The sequence below is a fragment of the Sminthopsis crassicaudata genome, chromosome 4 (genome assembly GCF_048593235.1).
Source record: "Sminthopsis crassicaudata isolate SCR6 chromosome 4, ASM4859323v1, whole genome shotgun sequence".
NCBI lineage: Eukaryota > Metazoa > Chordata > Mammalia > Dasyuromorphia > Dasyuridae > Sminthopsis > Sminthopsis crassicaudata.
In genome coordinates this window covers 196,484,326-196,502,540 of record NC_133620.1, presented here as the reverse complement: position 1 = coordinate 196,502,540, position 18,215 = coordinate 196,484,326, and the positions used below count along the sequence as shown (strand labels likewise).

Sequence of the window (18,215 nt, the reverse complement as noted above, 5' to 3'; positions counted from 1 at the left end):
CCGAAAAGCATATTGAAACCACTCCCAAAGAGCCAGTGGACTGAACACGTTCTGTGATCCAGGGATGGATGCCACTGCTACAACTGATATTCCTTTCTTCCTGAAGCCAGAGCAGAATCTCAGATTTAGTCCTGGGGCTCAAATGAGGAAGGCTCCAAAGATCTGTTGTTCTGAACTTGCATCACTTTGCTGGTGCTCTATTCAGGGTCAGTCTGTAGTTTGTTACTTAGACCCAAACTATGGAGTTTGGAATCTGGAAAATCCAGGGGGGCAAAACTCACAGTATGTTCTAGATCCTAATGCTTAGGGTTTATGGAAAAAGAAATGGAAAGAATAAGCAAAGGCAAAGAAGAAACAAAATTAAAATTTTTCGAAGATGATTTGGTAATTTATGTAAAAGAGAGTTCATCAAAAAAAAGAAAGTTCATTCAGCAAAATTTCAGGATATAAATCACTCTGCACAACTCATCAGCATTTCTGTACATTAACAACCAAAACCAGAAGAGTTAGAGAAATTTTATTTAAGATAATTTTTAAAAGATATAAAATACTGTATCTATCAAGATATACACAGAAACTATATGAATGTAAATATGAAACTCTTTTAAGGAAATAGCTAATTAATTGGAGAAATATTTCTGGTAAAAATTAATAAAATTCATCTTTTGGAACAAAAGGTTAAGTATCTCAAGGAAAATACTGAAGGAAAAAATATGGATATGAAGGAAACCCTGCAATAGTAGATCTCAAACCACTATAAAGCAGTAATCACAAAAATAACTTACTATTGACTAAAAAAAAAAAAACATTGAACTTGATCAGTAGAACAAATTAGGTTCACAATATGCTGAAGGAGTGAGCATAGAAACCAAATGTTTTAGAAACCCCCAAATCTCATTTAATTGGGTAAAAACTTGTTTGACAAAAATTTCTAGGAAAACTGAGTAGTGATTTGGCAGAAATTACATATAGATAGATATTTCAACTGTATAAGAAGATAAGCTTGTAATGAAAATATAACATAGACATAAAAGGTTATATCATAAATAAATTAGAGAAATAAGAAACTATCTTTCAGATAGTATAGTAGGCTAAGTGATATTGACCAAATAAGAGATAGACAGAATTACAGAAGATAGAATGGACAGTTTTGATTACATGAAATTATGAAGTTTTTATATAAATCAATTCAATGCAGCTAAGATTAAAAAGGAAACAAAAAAACTGGGTGGGGGTAGGGAGAACCTTTATAGCAATGTCTTCTAATAAAGGGCTTATTTCTTTTTTTAAATTAATTTTATAATTATAATTTTTTTGACAGTACATATGCATGGGTAATTTTTTTTTTTTTTTACAACATTATCCCTTGTATTCACTTTTCCAAATTTTCCCTTCCCTCCCTTTACTCTTTCCCCTAGACGACAGGCAATCCCATACATGTTAAATGTGTTACAGTATATCTTAGATACAATATGTGTGTGGAAAAGCAAATTTCTTGTTGCACGGTAAGAATTGGATTCTGAAGGTATAAATAACTTGGGTAGAAAGACAATAGTGCAAACATTTTACACTCAATTCCCAGTATTTCTTTTCTGGGTGTAGCTGTTTCTGTCCATCATTGATCAACTGGAACTGAATTAGATCTTCTTTATGTTGAAGATATCCACTTCAATCAGAATATATTTTCGTACAGTATTGTTGTGGAAGTGTATAATGATCTCCTGGTTCTGCTCGTTTCACTCAGCATCAGTTGATGTAAGTCTCTCCAAGCCTCTCTGTATTCCTCCTGCTGGTCATTTCTTACAGAACAATAATATTTCATAACATTTATATACCATAATTTACCTAACCATTCTCCAATTGATGGGCATCCATTCATTTTCCAGTTTCTAGCCACTACTAAAACAGCTGTAAAGGGCTTATTTCTAAGATATATAAGGATCTAGTTCATATTTATAAATATAAACCATTCCTCAACTGATAAATAGTCAAAGGATAAAAACAGAAAGTTCTTGGGGAAAAATAAACTGTAGCTATATGAAAAAAATGTTCCAAGTGGCTAATAATTAGAGGAACACAAATTAAGACTGAAGTTCTACCCCATTTCTATCAGGTTGACAAGAATTGGCAAAAAAAGAAAATGACAAATTTGGAGAAATTGTAGAAAAAAAAGACATATCAATCCCTTGTTGGTGGAGCTCTGAATTTGACCCTTCCATTTTGGAAAGCAATAGGGAACTGTGCTCCAAAACTTACTAAATCTTGCACAACCAGAAATGCCATTGATCCCACAAGATCAAAAAAAGAGGAAAAAGTTCTTTAGGTACAAAAATACTTAGAATAGCTCTTTTTTATTGTGGCAAGGAACCAGAAACTTGGGGGGCAGAGATATTCAATTTGTGAATGATTGAACAAATTATGGTATATAAATAAAGTGGAATACTATTGTGGTATAATAAATGTTAAAAGAAAAAGAAAAGATGGTTTTAAATTAACTTGGAAAGACTTGTATAAACCTATACAGAATGAAGTGAGCAGAATCAGAATATACTAGAGCATCAACAATGTAAAATGAACAATTTTTAAATACTTGAATACTTTGACCAATAGAGTGACCAATCACAATTCCAGAAGACTCATGATAAAGCATGATAACAATTTCCTAACAAAGATGTGATTATGCGGAATGAGGCACACATCTTTGGATATATCAACGTGGCAACTTGTTTTGCTTGACTATGAATATTTGTGACATGATTATTTTTTTTTCAATGAAATGGTGGAGAAGGGGCAGAAAAAAAAATAAATGCTTGTTGATTGAAAAATATTAAAGCTAAATTGGATGGAAAAGGAAAAAAATTAACAGAAAAGAACCTAAGGAAGGCCAGAAGAAAACAGATAAGCAGAATAGCCTTCAATCATTTCAGATACCTGAATCCTCCATATTTGCATGCATTGGAGACTACATTTTGTTCTATTGTAAAAACAATCTATATAAATTGAGAGATTGTTTAAAAAAAACTATAGAATACAGAGCTAGAAGACACTTCATTTTACAAGTTAGACATATGGAGAAGTTTCTTTTTCCTTCTTCTCTCCTTTCCTCCCTCCCTTTCTCCTTTCCTCCCCTCCTCCCTTCCTTCTTTCTTTCTTAGACAATTGGGTTTAAATGACATAGCTAGTAAAAGTGTCTGAGATAAGATTTGAACTCAGGTCCTCCTGACTTCAGGGCCAGTACTCTAATCATTTCCCTAAGGAGATTTTTTAAGGTTACGAAAACAGAAAATAAGCAGCAGAGCAGGTTTTTACCTGGTATCCTGCTTCCAAACTGTGAAATATCTATTTATATCATGATGACTTTATCCCTGGAAAGGGAAAGGGAAAGAAAAGGAGTGTTGAATAAATGTCAAATTAATTTAAACATAAAGCTATACAGTTTTTCTTTTCTCTTCCTCTACTTAGTATCTTTAAAAAAACACCTACTATCTTAGATCTAGTGATTTAGCTAATGATATAAGCAGATCCTTTACAGAAGCTATTATCAGAATCTCTCCTTGAAATCATTTTGGTGGTTTGAAAATACTGTAAGTTTTATAAGTAAATGCTGGTAGCATAAACTGTCACCATTCCAGGTTCATTGGAGGCTAGGGTATACATTTAAACATTTTCGATTGAATCTTAACTACTTCTTATCTGGGTGATAGAAAGCAATTACATTAAGTAGTTAACTCAATCAGTTTGGGCATGTCTAGGCTTTGAAATAGCCCTGCAGTGAGCTATTGTGATTCTTTGCTACTCAAGAAAGCATGATTCTTGTACATGACTTTCCTGTTCAATCATTGATAAAAATCACTGATAATATGTGTTTTCTCCCATTATTGTCATCATAAATAGAGATGGTTAGCGGAGAACTGTTTCCACTTCTGCAAAAAATCCGAAGGAAATGAGAACTTAGGTATTTGTTTATTTTTTTAAGCATTTGTAAAGTTGCTAGCATTTAGTTTGGGAGATGAGCATTTAGTGCTGGATGAGCTAGCTGAGTTAGTCTCAGTTCAGATTCTTCCTTAGTAATATGACCCAGGCAAGTTACTTGATTTTTCTGAGACTCAGTTTCCTCATCTACAGGATATATAGAAGAAATGTAATTTATCAACTTTAAATAACTATATCAATGTGAGTTATTATTTCTATTTTAATCTCTGGCCATGGGTAAGATGTATGCCAATATCAGATACTGGCAATAATTAAGCAGTAATCCAACTATTCTACAAAATTAGAAAAGGAATAAAAAGTTGTTCCATGCATTTTGTCAATGACAGCAGAAGATAGTTTTTTGGAAAAGAAAGGGAGTTTATAATCTTGATCAGTGCTATCTGTTCACACAATATCAGGAGTAAATATAAAGTGATATTCTTATTTCATTTGGGACACAAAGACAGGACGCTGTCTATTGTTACTTCATTGTGAGCAAAATACCCTTAAAAATAGCCTCTATCAGCAAAATTGCCTACATTAAATGTATAAGGAAACAATAAAGGTAATGTGGTGTAGTGGAAAAAACATTATTCTTGAAGTCAAGAGAACTAGCCTAAAGTCCTGTTCCCTCTGTATCACAGTTATGTAATCCCAGGAACAAGTCATATCTGAGCCTCAGTTTCCTCATCTGTAAAACAGATAAAAACAACAATATATCTTACAATTATTGTAAGCAACATTGATACACAAATCAATGACAAAACACAGATTAAGTATTTTCTATGTATAGAGCACTATGCTAAGTGCTTTCCAGGACCTTCCATTTTTTTTTCCTGAGGCTGGGGTTAAGCAACTTGCCCAGGGTCACACAGCTAGGAAGTGTTAAGTGTCTGAGACCGGATTTGAACTCAGGTCCTCCTGAATTCAGGGCTGGTGCTCTATCCACTGCGCCACCTTTCATTCTAAAGAAAAAGACAACAAACACATAGATTTTGGCTGCAAGTTGGATGGTTAAGAAGAAGGTAATGTGTTATTTTTAATGTTATTTTGACTGATAAAATTCATGTCCAATGTTGACTTTTTCAAAAGTGCCAAAGCTTTTGATGGTAATGAATGAGATGAGGTGAGATCTTTCAAGAAAGTTGTGAAAATCGAGTAAGGCTTCATCTACTTCAGAGTTTGAGTAGGCCTGAAGGACTCTGAACATCAAGTCAAGGGCATAATTGCGGTCCCCTCCCATGATATCATCTCCCTATTTCAGCCAAATATAGGCAACTATGTACTTATTGGTCAAGTTCAATTTTGTGGATAGATCTCGTGTTTAGAATGTAAGACTCTCAGCCAATGAGGATGAGGGTCAGTGGTGGGAGGGGGCGTTTGGGTTCGGGATTAAAGGCGCTGTCCTGCCCACAAGAGGCGCTTCCTCTCTTCTATTGTCTACTCGAAGGGTGGGACGCCCTTCTCCCGAGAATGTACAATGAACTTTGCTATTCTCTAGAGCTCTCTCCAGCTTTTTTATTAAATGGTGACCCCTCACCATTTCCGTACCACACAGTAAGAACTCCTCTGAGATGGTGGGTTAATGGAGAGAACTGGATTGAGGAAGGCCAGAGCTGTAACCCTGCCCCAGAAAAGTACTAACTCTGTGACCCCTGGCAATGTTGGGACCTTCAGTTTCCCCTTATTTAAAATGGAGAATAAGGGTCTCTGCCTTGTGGCACTGTTCCAAGGATCAAATGAGATAATAAATGTAAAATTCGTTGCAAATCTTAAAATACTATAGAAATGTTAATATTGATGAGGATATTACAAAAACTATAGATTTGCTTTCCATTTTCATCCTGTATCTAAGCTAATTTAATTTACATACCTTTAAATATCACCAAGTATCAGTTTCTCTTACATAGTAATCACCATGTTCTTTTTCTCAGAATTATACTTCCAATCCCTGATTCTTTTTAGTGGCATGCCACCGTACAGCATATTTCAGTGAGATTGATAATTGAATGAAACTAGTCTGCTTATAGTTCTTGCCTCTCTGCTGCCCACCCCCAGCCCTCATCTTGAAGCTGATCATCAGTCCACTGTCCTTTTGTTTCCCGATCCAATTCAACTCTCTTCAGAGAAGTGTTGGGGGAAGGGGGGATTAATTAGAGAATCTCTTTAAATTCCAGTGAACTCTATGAGAAAGTTGATACGTTAATTAATGACATCATTATAGCTCCATCTAGGAACTAAATGCTTATCTTAATTTAAAAAACAAAAAACAAAGTCTATTTAGTACATTTAAAACGAGAGCCTAATGCTATAACTAAAATGGCAGCTTTTCCTTGCTTGCCATCCCTGCTCTGGCCTCATCCTTTCCCTGTAGCTCATTTACATAAGATTTTTTTCTTTGGCTCTGCCAGCAGCCTAGGTGCTTATGGAGATGTTGATTGTTTCCAAGGACTTGGAGGCTAATAAAAGTGAATCTTATCCATCAGGTCCTTTTTCCCTTTGCATCCACATTTAGTCTGGCCCCATCCTTGTAGTCACTGGGAGAGTGACTTCACCAGTTGAAAGGTAGCCTTGGGGTTGGAACCTCAGCTGTTGGCTTGGAGACTGAAACAGAAGCAAGGCCCCTGGCACATTTCCCCTTTCTCTGGCAGTGAGAGTAGAGCAAATGTGGACAACACTAGGGGGCAATCTGGAGCTATTTCTTCACGCAGCCATTTTTTTTTTTTCCTTCTCAGTAGTTGATGTGAAGAGCTGACTCTAAGCAACCCAGTAAAGGAGAAATTACATTCTGGTCTCCTTAGGGTGCAGTGAAAAAGAGCAATGCTCTGAAACCTGGGAAGCTTGAATGGTCTTGGTATGGCTATGTTCCTTAGTAGTTGGGCAACTTTAGCCACCTGACTCTTTTTTTTCTTCACTTATAAAGTGAGATAGTTGAGATAGATTCCCCAAATCTTTTTGAATATGAAATTCTCTTTTTGACATAATTTTTTGGAAGTGAATTTCCACGTAAAAGTAGCTGTGCTAGTAAATCTATTAAGGATAACAGGATAACAAGTACTATTATTAATGTAACACTTTTTAAAAGAATTATATTTTATTAATCAAGAATATATGCATTGTAAAGTAGTAATAAGTGTGAAAGTCTATCTATTTAATTTTTTTGATTATTACACTGAGGCAATTAATGAATGGCTGGTGGTATTCTATAGCTTTCTGCAATTAAAATTCTGAATCTAGAGCAGTGGTCCTCACACTTTTAAAATAGGGGCCAGTTCCCTGTCCCTCAGACTGGGAGGGCTGGACTAGAGTAAAAACAAAAACTCCCACTCTGTCTCCGCCCCTCAGCCCATTTGCCATAACCCTGAGGACTAACATAAACATTCTCAAGGTCGAATCTGGCCCACGTGACGTAGTTTGAGAACCCCTGATAGAGTATGATTGAAGGTTCATAGAGCTTTTTTCTGTATTTTTATTTCAATGAAAAAAAGCATAGAAAATGCACTTTCTGAAAGATTTTGTTAAATGAATGAAGAAAGTATTTGTTTAGCCTTTATTATGTGCAAAGTACTATGCTAGGCTTTGGAAATAAAAATAGAAAAATAAAACAGTCCCTGCTCTCAAGGAGCTCACATTCTATTGGGGGGGCTTCAGTTGTAAGTTAGATGGAAAGATCCTATGGGGGGGGAAATCAGATACTTCACAACTTTATTAGATAATTCTGGATTCTTAATGAATATGGAAGTCAAATATGAAGATTATTTCTAATTTTTATCCATGCAATGTTAAAAGGACTCCAGAGTACAAGGCCTAAGATTTGAGTTCTGTCTTCTGTGGTATAGTTATGGAAGGCCATGGAAGAGAGTCACAGAGGTTGAGAATGGTCTTAGAAATGATGTCATGAAGAGAGCTTTAATCTGAGTGTTGGGTTTGGTTCTGAGTGCTACATTTTAGCAAGGATACTGGCGAGCTGGCGAGCATCCAGAATTGAACAAGGGATGATAAAAGGATTTATGATTATGTCTTATGAGTATTAATTACCCTTAAAATGTGTGTGTGTGTGTGTAGAAGAGAAGATTTAGGGGAGCAAGATAGTTGTATCTCTGAAAGACTGTCATGTATGTAAAAGAATGAAATATAATAATATTTGTAGAGTGCTTAGTACAGTGCCTGGCTCATAGTAGATATCTAATAAAAGCTTATTTCCTTTTTCCTTCTCTCCCTCTAATTAATGGAACTAACAAGATGTTCTATGCCCTAATATGTTTATTGCTGAGAATACTTCTTTAAATGAGTCGTAGAATCACTCAATCAATCTAACTAGGCACTGACAAGTCCTTAATCATTTTAGAGGAATGAACAATTTCAAGTCATTGGTTGAAATCAGATGATGTTATACAGAAAATATATTGATATAGATTGAAAGAATTAGCCACATGTCTGGCTTTTCTTTATTTTTCTTTATTTATTTTTAAAATTTATTTATTTATTTAATTATTACAAAAGTTTTATACTTAGGTAATTTTCCAGCCTTGACAATTGCAAAACCTTTTGTTTCAACTTTTCCCCTCCTTCCCTTCCCCCTACCCCTTCCTCCACATGGCAGGTTGACGACTACATGTTAAATATGCTAAAGTATAAATTAAATACAATATATGTATACATGACCAAACAGTTATTTTCTTGTACAAAAAGAATCGGACTTTGAGATAGTGTACAATTAGCCTGTGAAGTAAATCAAAAATGTAGGTGGACAAAAATAGAGGGATTGGGAATTCTATGTAGTGGTTCATAGTCATCTCCCAGAGTTCTTTCATTGGGTGTAGCTGGTTCAGTTCATTACTGCTCTATCAGAACTGATTTGGATCCTCATTGTTGAAGAGGGCCACATCCATCAGAATTGATCATCATATAGTATTGTTGTTGAAGGATATAATGATCTCCTGGTCCTGCTCATTTCACTCAACATCAGTTCGTGTAAGTCTCTCCAGCTGGCTTTTCTTTAAGCCAGGGAGGCTTAAGGAAGGGAGATAGTTAATCTCTGGAAGCATCATAAAAAATCCCACTTCTACCCTTCTACCATCAGATGGGAATTGGGGGACAGAAGGTGAGGCTGCAAGGAGTGTCACATGTACTCCCATTGACTAAGGTATTAGAGAGAATGGAAAAGTAACAAATGAACTACTAGCTAGAAGCTGAAGCTGCCTTGAGAGACAGCATGACCTTGGTTAAGTCCTGTTATGTCCTGTCTTTAGATTCTCTGGAGATGAATAACATTTTTCATCATAAGTCTTTTAGAATTGTCTTGGATCATTGTATTGTGAAGAATAGCTAAGTCATTCATAGTTAATCACTGTACAATATTGCTGTTACTGTGTATGATTTTTTTTTGGTTCCTATCACTTTACTTTATATCAATTCATATAAGTCTTGCTACATTTTTCTGAAAGCATCCTGCTTGTTATTTCTTATAGCACAATAGTATTCCATTATAATCATATTCCACAACTTGTTTAGCCCACACTTCAGTTTTCAATTCTTGGCCACCACAAAAAATATATATTTTTTTGTACATATAGGTTATACATTTTTCTTTTATTTTTTAGGATACAGACCTACTAGTGATTTTGCTAGATTGAAGGATATGCAAAATTTTATGGTCTGTAGCATTTTAAAATGTTAGTTAGTACTTGAGAATTGTGGTTAGGACAAGAACAGTGGGTAGAGTTTCAGAGAAACGGATTTAGGCTTCATGTAAATCAGAATTTATTAATGATTACAGCTATTCAAAAGTGTAATGAGCTGCCTTTAGACCCAGCATGACCTTGGGCTACTTTCCCTTATCTATTTCCAAAATTCTTCTTTTGCTAAATGAAAGAATTGGATTCGATGGCTTCCTGTATTCTTAAACTCCCTGAATAGTGACCTTCAAGAGAAGGTTAGATGACCATTAAAAAAATTATTCTTTTTATTCTGAACTTAACAAATAAATGAACACTTAAATATACAGAGTAAGAAAAAAGAGAATTTTATGAATTGCAAATCTGTTAATACCTTTCTTTTTCATTTTAAGTGTGTAAGTCATTCAACTTTCAAAGTTGTCCTACTTGTCTATTTCCTTCTGGCCATCCTTCTGTTCTCTTGACAATTTTTTCCTTTTTATTTCAGCAGCTCTTTCATTATCCTTTTCTACTCTGTTGTCCTTCATTGAAACAAAAAAAAAGTCCTTGTAACAAATAATGTACATAATCAGACAAAAAAAAATTCCCACATTGGCCATATCCAAAGATCTTAGTCTTATTCTACATCTCGTACATCTTGACTTTATATCCTTCCTATCCAGAGGTAGGTAGTATACTTTATCATCAGTGCTCTGAATCAGGTTTGCTCATTGCACTGAAGATAAATGATTTCTTGAGTATATTGTTGAGGTGATTATTGTTCACCTAAGGTGAACTACCAGCTGTCTATAACATTTGGGTAACCCTTTGTTTCATAACTAAATGGCACATGTATATATTTGTATATGTATGTATACATATACAAATATATATAACCTTAAGAGATTATGTAAATGCTAGTTATTACTACTATTATTATTACTCCTTAACTAATATACATTTAATATTTTACACTTACATCACCGCAATTTGTTTAGAAGAATAAAAATAGTGCAGTGAATAAAGGACCAGCCTTGAAGTCAGGAGGACCTGAGTTCAGATTTGGCTTCAAATACTTAATATTTACTTAGCTTAATATTTACTTTACCTCAGTCAGTTAACCCCAATTGCCTCACCCTGCAAAAAAAATCAGGTGGAAAAAAGAATAACGTTTCTCAGATGATCAAATGGGTCTGTGTTCTCATTGATTCAAATGATGGAGAACATAATGCATCCATGTCTGTCCATTATGTGTGGCTCTCATCTGTGCCTTCCAAAAGTTCGCTGTCAATGTCTACACAATGTCTAGGAGACCTTTATTCCTTTTTCCTAATACTTTGAAGGTTTCAGTGGAACATTCTGGCCATCTATATCTGTCACACCTCAATCTCACTGTATGAGTAGCTCATTTTCTCTTTCTGCCAAACAATTCCTTGATGACATCCTTTAATCCTGTTCTCCTTTTGTAAATTCTTAGATATGTGTTGCAATCTGCTTATACCCACCATGTATTTTTCTGTTGCCTTCTATGCTACTTATCTTTGTTCTTTGGACTGATAATAAGCTATTCTCTGGTTTCTGTTAGCATAAAATAATGCTTTAGAAGAAGAAAGGATAAAAAAGATGCAACAATTTATAGAGCATCTTAATTTAAAGAATGATCACACAGCATTTGTTTGCCAAAATGGGGGTCAGAACTCCTGAATTATCAATTTTGAAAAAAAGAGATACTTAAAATTCAAAGGGATACTTGAGAAATTGAATGTGAGCTGTTATTGTTATTTGTGCTGCCTTCCAAATGGTGTTTATATTTTCATGGCATAGGACTTTATTGATCTTGTTTCTTTTATTGTCCATTTTGGGGTATATTTTTGCTTGTTCGGTATTTCTCCCTAGCAATATTTTAGGCAATTTTGTACATAAAGAAAATGTTTAAACAATATCTGGCAGGTAATGAGGGAAAATCAAAAGAAACTGTTTCAAAGCTCAACGTTTGAAAGCTTGGCCATGGGCTGTTTATCAGCATATAAAGAAGTCTGTCACTACAGTTTGATTTGATAAGAGTTTTTTTCTTTTGTAAGTCAAAGGAGAGTTGAACACTGGAGAACCTGGATTTGAATCTGTCTCCTTCTATTCAGTAACTGTGTGAACTTACATATTTCTTATCCTTTTTGGATCTTACTTTACTTTTCTTTAAAGTAATAATGTTGAGTGATGCTTAAGGGATTTTCTGGCACTGAGTCCATGATCCCAACAAAGTGGTGACTGATAATTTGTCATCATGTGTAAATGCTTAACTCCAGGCCTTCACTACATTTGCGAACACACTTGTTCCACTATGCATTCACTACTGGCAGTCTCTCCTAATTCCCTCAGAGAAACCTCCGCTCACTGTCCTTTTCAGGGCTTAAACCAGTTTCACCAAGCTCGCCTCCATCTGGGGTCTTCAGAGGTCTCTGGCCATTGTTTAATATGAACGATGGTTTTTCAAATTCACTTACTAGGTATGTCCTAAAATAAACATATACAGTAAAACCTCATGAACCGAGACTAATGGGGGTAAGGAAGAGAATCACTAAGCCACAACCACGGCTTTATTGAATACATTAGAATGATTTGTGATTAGTAAATCCAACACTAAATCAGTGAGCATTGATTAAGTGCTAACTGTGTGTCAGGCATTGTGCCAGGGAATAGGGATACAAAAAAAGACAAATGAAACAAAAGTCCCTGCTCCCAAGGGGCTTTCAGTCTGACTGGAGTCTCAGCTAATACTGTAAAGAACTGTGTGCAAACGAGCTATTTACAGGCTAAACAGAGGTCATCATGAAGGGGAAGCACTAAGATTGAAGAAAATGCCTGCTAAACTTTTCTTGCAGAATGTGAGATAAAAGCTGAGATTTGAAGCCAGGAGGAGAGATGAGGGAGGAGAGAGGCCCAGGCATGGGAAACAGCCAGTGAAAATGCCCAGGGAAGATGACATTCTAGGAGTAGACAGGAGAAAGTTTATGGAAAGATAGAAGGGGTCAGAAAAGGAAAAAATTGAAAAGCCAAATAGGGTGTTTTACATGTGATTTCAGAGGTGGTAGAGTCCCTGGAGTTTATATGGAATTTAATAACGCCATCCCAAAGAGTGTGTCCAGTGTGATGTTCCTTCCTCTCTAGATTTGTGATTTCTCTCTGGGAGGAGATCTCTTGGGAAGCTTCTGGGGAGGCAGCCTTGGCTTTAGTTCTGTCTTGTGTCCTTCAAAGTCTTGAATCTTTTCCTGTCAGAAAAAAATCTTTTCCAGCCAGCTTCAGTCTCTAGCTCCCTCTGAATCCAAAGCCTGCAGTCAGCACGAAGATAGACGCGGGAATGAATCTTCACTTCTCCTCCCTGAATCCTGTCCCTGAATCTCCCCCAGCTTCCCTTAAGTTCTCCTGGGAAGTCTTGTCCTTGACCCAATCCAGATTGCCTCCTTCCAGACTCAATGTTGCCTCCTTTTATCCTCCCAGAGAATGGGCTTGTGGGTACTCCTTCACATCCAATGAGCAAGCTCCTTTAAAAGTGTAGACTCCTTTAAAGGTTTGAATTAAAGGTGTGAACTCTGAGCTAGAGAATTGTTAAGTACTGATTTATCACCTAGTAAAAATTCTAACAGTCCAGTTCTTACATTTTGGATGCTTATCAGGTGCATAAAAACTTTTTTTTTTTCTTAAATAAACAAGTATTTTCCCAAAAATCCTATTTCTATTACAAACTGATATTTTTAGTCTCACTTTTTTTTCTACACTTGGTATGAAAATGAATAACCTATCGGAATTATCATAAATTCATGCCTAGTGAATTAATGACGTTTTATTATAGCCAATTACATGTGAATCTTGCTTCATTCAATAGATGTATTTCAGAAAAGTTGTAAGTTGACATTTTTAACAAATCTAATAAATTAAAAATCCATTAGAGGAACTCACCATTTAAAAAGAGTCTTTAGTGCTTGGTTTTTCAAAAAATGAAGGATTCTTTTAAAATGTGAATATAATTACTAATGATGTTTTCATTCAGTTTTGTAAGCTTGGAGTTTCATATCCAATAAGCTGGCCTAGTGCCAAATTTATTTCATATTATTGAGAGGAGACTAGAAAAATACACAAAAATCATCTCATTTCTACAGCTATTTCCCCATTGATTTTAGTGGATAACTAAGTGTATATTGGGATGAAATTTGAAGATGTTCACTGAGTTTAGCAAATTAAATATTATCAGTGACTAGGTATGCCTATTGATGTTGAATTCTTTGGAAACAGAATGTGAGCAAGAGAACTTTATTGCTTAGCAAAGTTCTGTACTTCTTGTGCCAAGTTGTAAATTCCATTTCCAAATCTTCCTTCTATAGTTCTCATTCCATTTAAAAGAAAATATTAACTTTTGTCGTTCACTTGTATTTTGTTTTCTTATTTTTTTTTTCTTTTTGATCTGATTTTTCTTGTGCAGCATGGTAATTGTGGAAATATGTATAGAAGAATTACCCATGTTTAACATATATTGGATTACTTGCTGTCTATGGGAGAGGGGAAGGGGAAGGGAATGAAAAACAGTTTGGAACACAAGGTTTTTCAATGGTGAATGCTGAATATTATGCATGTTTTGAAAATAAAAAACTTTAATAATAAAAAGCCAAAAATATTATCTTTTAAAATTGCTTGTTTCTTCTCTTCCACAAATTCAAGTTGAGTTTATATGCAATGTATCTATCTCTGAAGCTTTGCTTGGAGGTATTTTGGAGTCATTCTAGATGGCTCTTGAAATTTCCCTGCCACTTTCTTTACGGTTGGATTCTTTTTGATTTTCAATGTTCTAGCCTATATACTGATTTTGGATTTAATTTTAGGGCTGTTGCTGGTTTCTTGAAGTATTGAGTTGTATTTTCCTCTAGGATCTCAGGGCTAGATTGGTACATGCAAACTTTCGGTGCTCTCAAAGTGTCTGACATAGGGCAAGCTATTTCTTTGCAAGTTTCCAATTTGAGTTTTGGTTTGTACAACAGTAGATGTTGCTGGACTCAACCTGTAACACCAGCTGGCAAACTGTGTCCATTCAAAGTGACAGAATTATAGGATTCTCCTTTAGTTTTGAGTTTCCTGCTCTGGTTATTCTTCTGCAGACCGGGCTAGATGTTGGAAGTGAGAACACACACAGCTGCCACCTGCTTCTGAACTTACTCCTCTCTCAGGACACAGCCCAGGACCTATTGTGCTTCTTAGCTTAAACTGCTACCACTGGGTACAGGTTCTCCTTTTAATCCTCCTTCTATCTGTGGCCCAGCACTGGCTAGTGAATGATAAAGCTGATAATTAACACCTATCCCCATCATGGTGCCTTGACACTAGTCTGGTGATGTCTTCTTATCCCGATGCACAATCTCTCTCTGGATGCTAGAGTATTCTATGAGGGGCATATTACTGACCCAACCAGTCCCCAGTGCCTAGACATCTTTGTCTTTGCTATGCTGATTGGACTGAATAAGTGACTCACTGGGCCTTATTCTGTATATCGCCATAAGGATTTAGCCTGGTATATTTTCTAGATCTGTTGAAAGGAGTTTTGTGGAAAGGAGCTTAATTGTACTACTTTTTATAACTCTGCCAACTTGGACTCCCAATTCTTTTTTTAAAAAAATTTATAATTATAATTTATAATTATTATATATTAATATTAATAAATTATGTAATTTATAATTTGACAGTACATATGCATGGGTAATTTTTTTTAACAACATTATCCCTTGTATACACTTTTCCAGATTTTCCTCTCCCTTCCTTTACTCCCTCCCCTAGATAACAGGCAATCCCATACATAATAAATGTGTTACAGTATATCCTAGATACAATATATGTGTGTAAAACCAAATTTCTTGTTGCACAGTAAGAATTGGATTCCGAATGTATAAGTAACCTGGGTAGAAAGACAATAGTGCAAACATTTTACACTCATTTACCAGTGTTCCTTCTCTGTGTGTAGCTGTTTCTTGGACTCCCAATTCTAATCTTTCTTAAATTATTTCTCCTTGAACTGTTTTCCAGGTCACTTGTTTTTAATATCAGATACCTTATATTTTCCCAATCTTTTCATTTTGTTCTAACATTTCTTACTATTTTAGGAGTTAATGACATGTTTGTTCTAATTTTCAAAGGATTTTTACTTAGGTAAGGTTTACCATTTTCCGTTCTAAATTAGTTATATTTTCTTTCATAGATTTTATTTCTTTTTTTTTTTTATCACTTGCTTCCTTTTTTTTCTCTAGATATACATATCTGCAAAAAATCATTTTTTAAAAAATTTTAGTCTCTGGAGTTATTAGAGAGTAACTCTGTAGGTTAGATTTTTGGATATCTCTTGCTCTATTGTAGTGCTATAGAGAGCTCTATTATAAAGTTCTATTTAACTAGGGTACATGAACTTGATTTCTTAATATTTTGATAACTGTATTTTGGTTTTCTTTGTTTTCACATATTTTATTTTATACATTTTAAAATATTATTCTGAAAGGGATCAAGGCCATCAAAAAGGTTAAGAACTCTTCTTGATCTATTATAACTATAGTGGTGTATATCTTATTAAATTTGCTTATCTTTCTAGCCTTAGACTCAGAAATGGGGCCTTGTGTCAGAATTTAAGCTTCATCTTCTGTTGATCTATTAAGACAGTGATGTGAGCTTTTCACAGCCTCAGTCTGGATCATCTCTTGTTCCTGTGCTGATCTTCACTTTTGCCTCCCTAATCCCCATCTTTGAGCTTTTGCAGATTGGATCTTCAGAAGATATCATTGCTAGGGAATACTGTTACACCTGAATTGGTCACTACTATTCTTGATCACTTTCAAGATTTATATTTGTGGATTTCAGACTACCCTTTGGGTTTTCTTTAGGGAAGCCTGTTATTCTGCTGCCTCCAGACCCAAAGCCCTGCAAGCAACAGGTAGCTCTGACAGCTTCAGGCTAATTGTATTCTTTTGGCCTTGGCTTTGCTAGAGGCCCTATTTTACTTGTGCACCTTGGGCTGACATTCTGATGTAGTTCTTTTTATACATACATACATACATACATACATACATACATATGCATATATGTATGTATATATATATAAAGCTTTTTATTTTTAAAACATATGCATGGATAATTTGACAACATTGACCCTTGCATAGTTTTCTGTTTCAGATTTTCTCTTCCTTCCCCCCACCTCCTCCCCTAGATGGCAAGCAATTCAATATTCAATATAAGTTAAAATATAAGTTAAACATGTTAAAATATATGTTAAATCCAATAGGTATCAACATATTTATACAATTCTCTTGCTGTACAAGAGAAATCAGATAAAAAAAAAAGAAAGTAAATGAGTAAGAAAACAAAATGCAAGCAAACAACAACAAAAAGAGTGAGAATGTTATATTGTAATCTACATTCAGTTCCTATAATCCTCTCTCTGGGTGCATATGGCTTTCTTTATCACAAGATCACTGGAACTGTCCTGAATCACCTCATTGTTAATGAGAGTGATCAGAATTGATCATCGTATAATCTTGTTGCCTTGTACAATGATCTCCTGGTTCTGCTCATTTCACTTAGCATCAGTTCATATAAGTCTCTCCAGGCCTCTCTGAAATCATCCTGCTGATCATTTCTGATGTAGTTCTGAGGTAGAAGATATTTAGGTTTCCATATCATTATTTGGACTAATGAAATTTTTAGGGTTTTGATGAAGTAGATACTTCTATTCAGGCAGCATCTTCTTTGAAAGCTCTTTTAAGAAATTTTCTGAATCCTCAGATTTACTTTGTATATGTTTTGAAGTGTACAGAGAAGATCTGACCTAATAAAGTATTGAGGGTTTCTTCTTCATGGCTTCCTCTGTTGCATTGAAATCATAGATTCAGTCCTTTAATTCTAACTTTGATACTTGTACAAATTATTTCCTCTAATAGATTTTAAACTATAGGGACATTTCTCCCCTTCTATAGCTAACACAGAGTCTGGCCTAGTAAATGGGCCATGGAATAAGACCTCGAATAAGCAATTTAATCTCTTCTTCTTACTTTACTGATGAGGAAACTGAAGCCCAAAAGATCCTCTAGTGAAACTGAGTCTGTCACCCAAAGTCACCCAATTAGTACAGATGTAGGGTTGTTGTTTTTTTGTGATAAACATGTGTAATTCTTGTAAACATATTTCCACATTTATCATGCAGCATAAGAAAAATCAGATCAAAAAGGAAAAAGATGAGGAAAAAAAAGCAAGCAAACATCAACAAAAAAAAGGTGCAAATATTATGTTGTGATCCACAATTAGTTCCCACAGTTTTCTTTCTGGGTGCAGATGTCTTTCTCCATCCCAGGATCATTGGAACTGGCCTGAATCACCTCACTGTTGAAAAGAGCCACTATTGATCATCGTATAATCTTCTTGCTGCCCATGTATAATGATCTCCTGGTTCTTTTCATTTCACTCAGCATCAGTTGATGTAAGTCTCTCCAAGCCTCTATGTATTTCTCCTGTTGGTCATTTCTTACAGAGCAATAATATTCCATAACATTCATATACCACAATTTA

General features: G+C 35.1%; 1 protein-coding gene across 2 annotated transcripts in view; it reads left to right on the top strand.

The window, feature by feature from the left end:
• The window catches only part of AFG1L (AFG1 like ATPase), a 190,045-nt gene that overhangs the window by 36,326 nt on the left and 135,504 nt on the right, over nt 1–18,215 (top strand). The window lies entirely within an intron of this gene.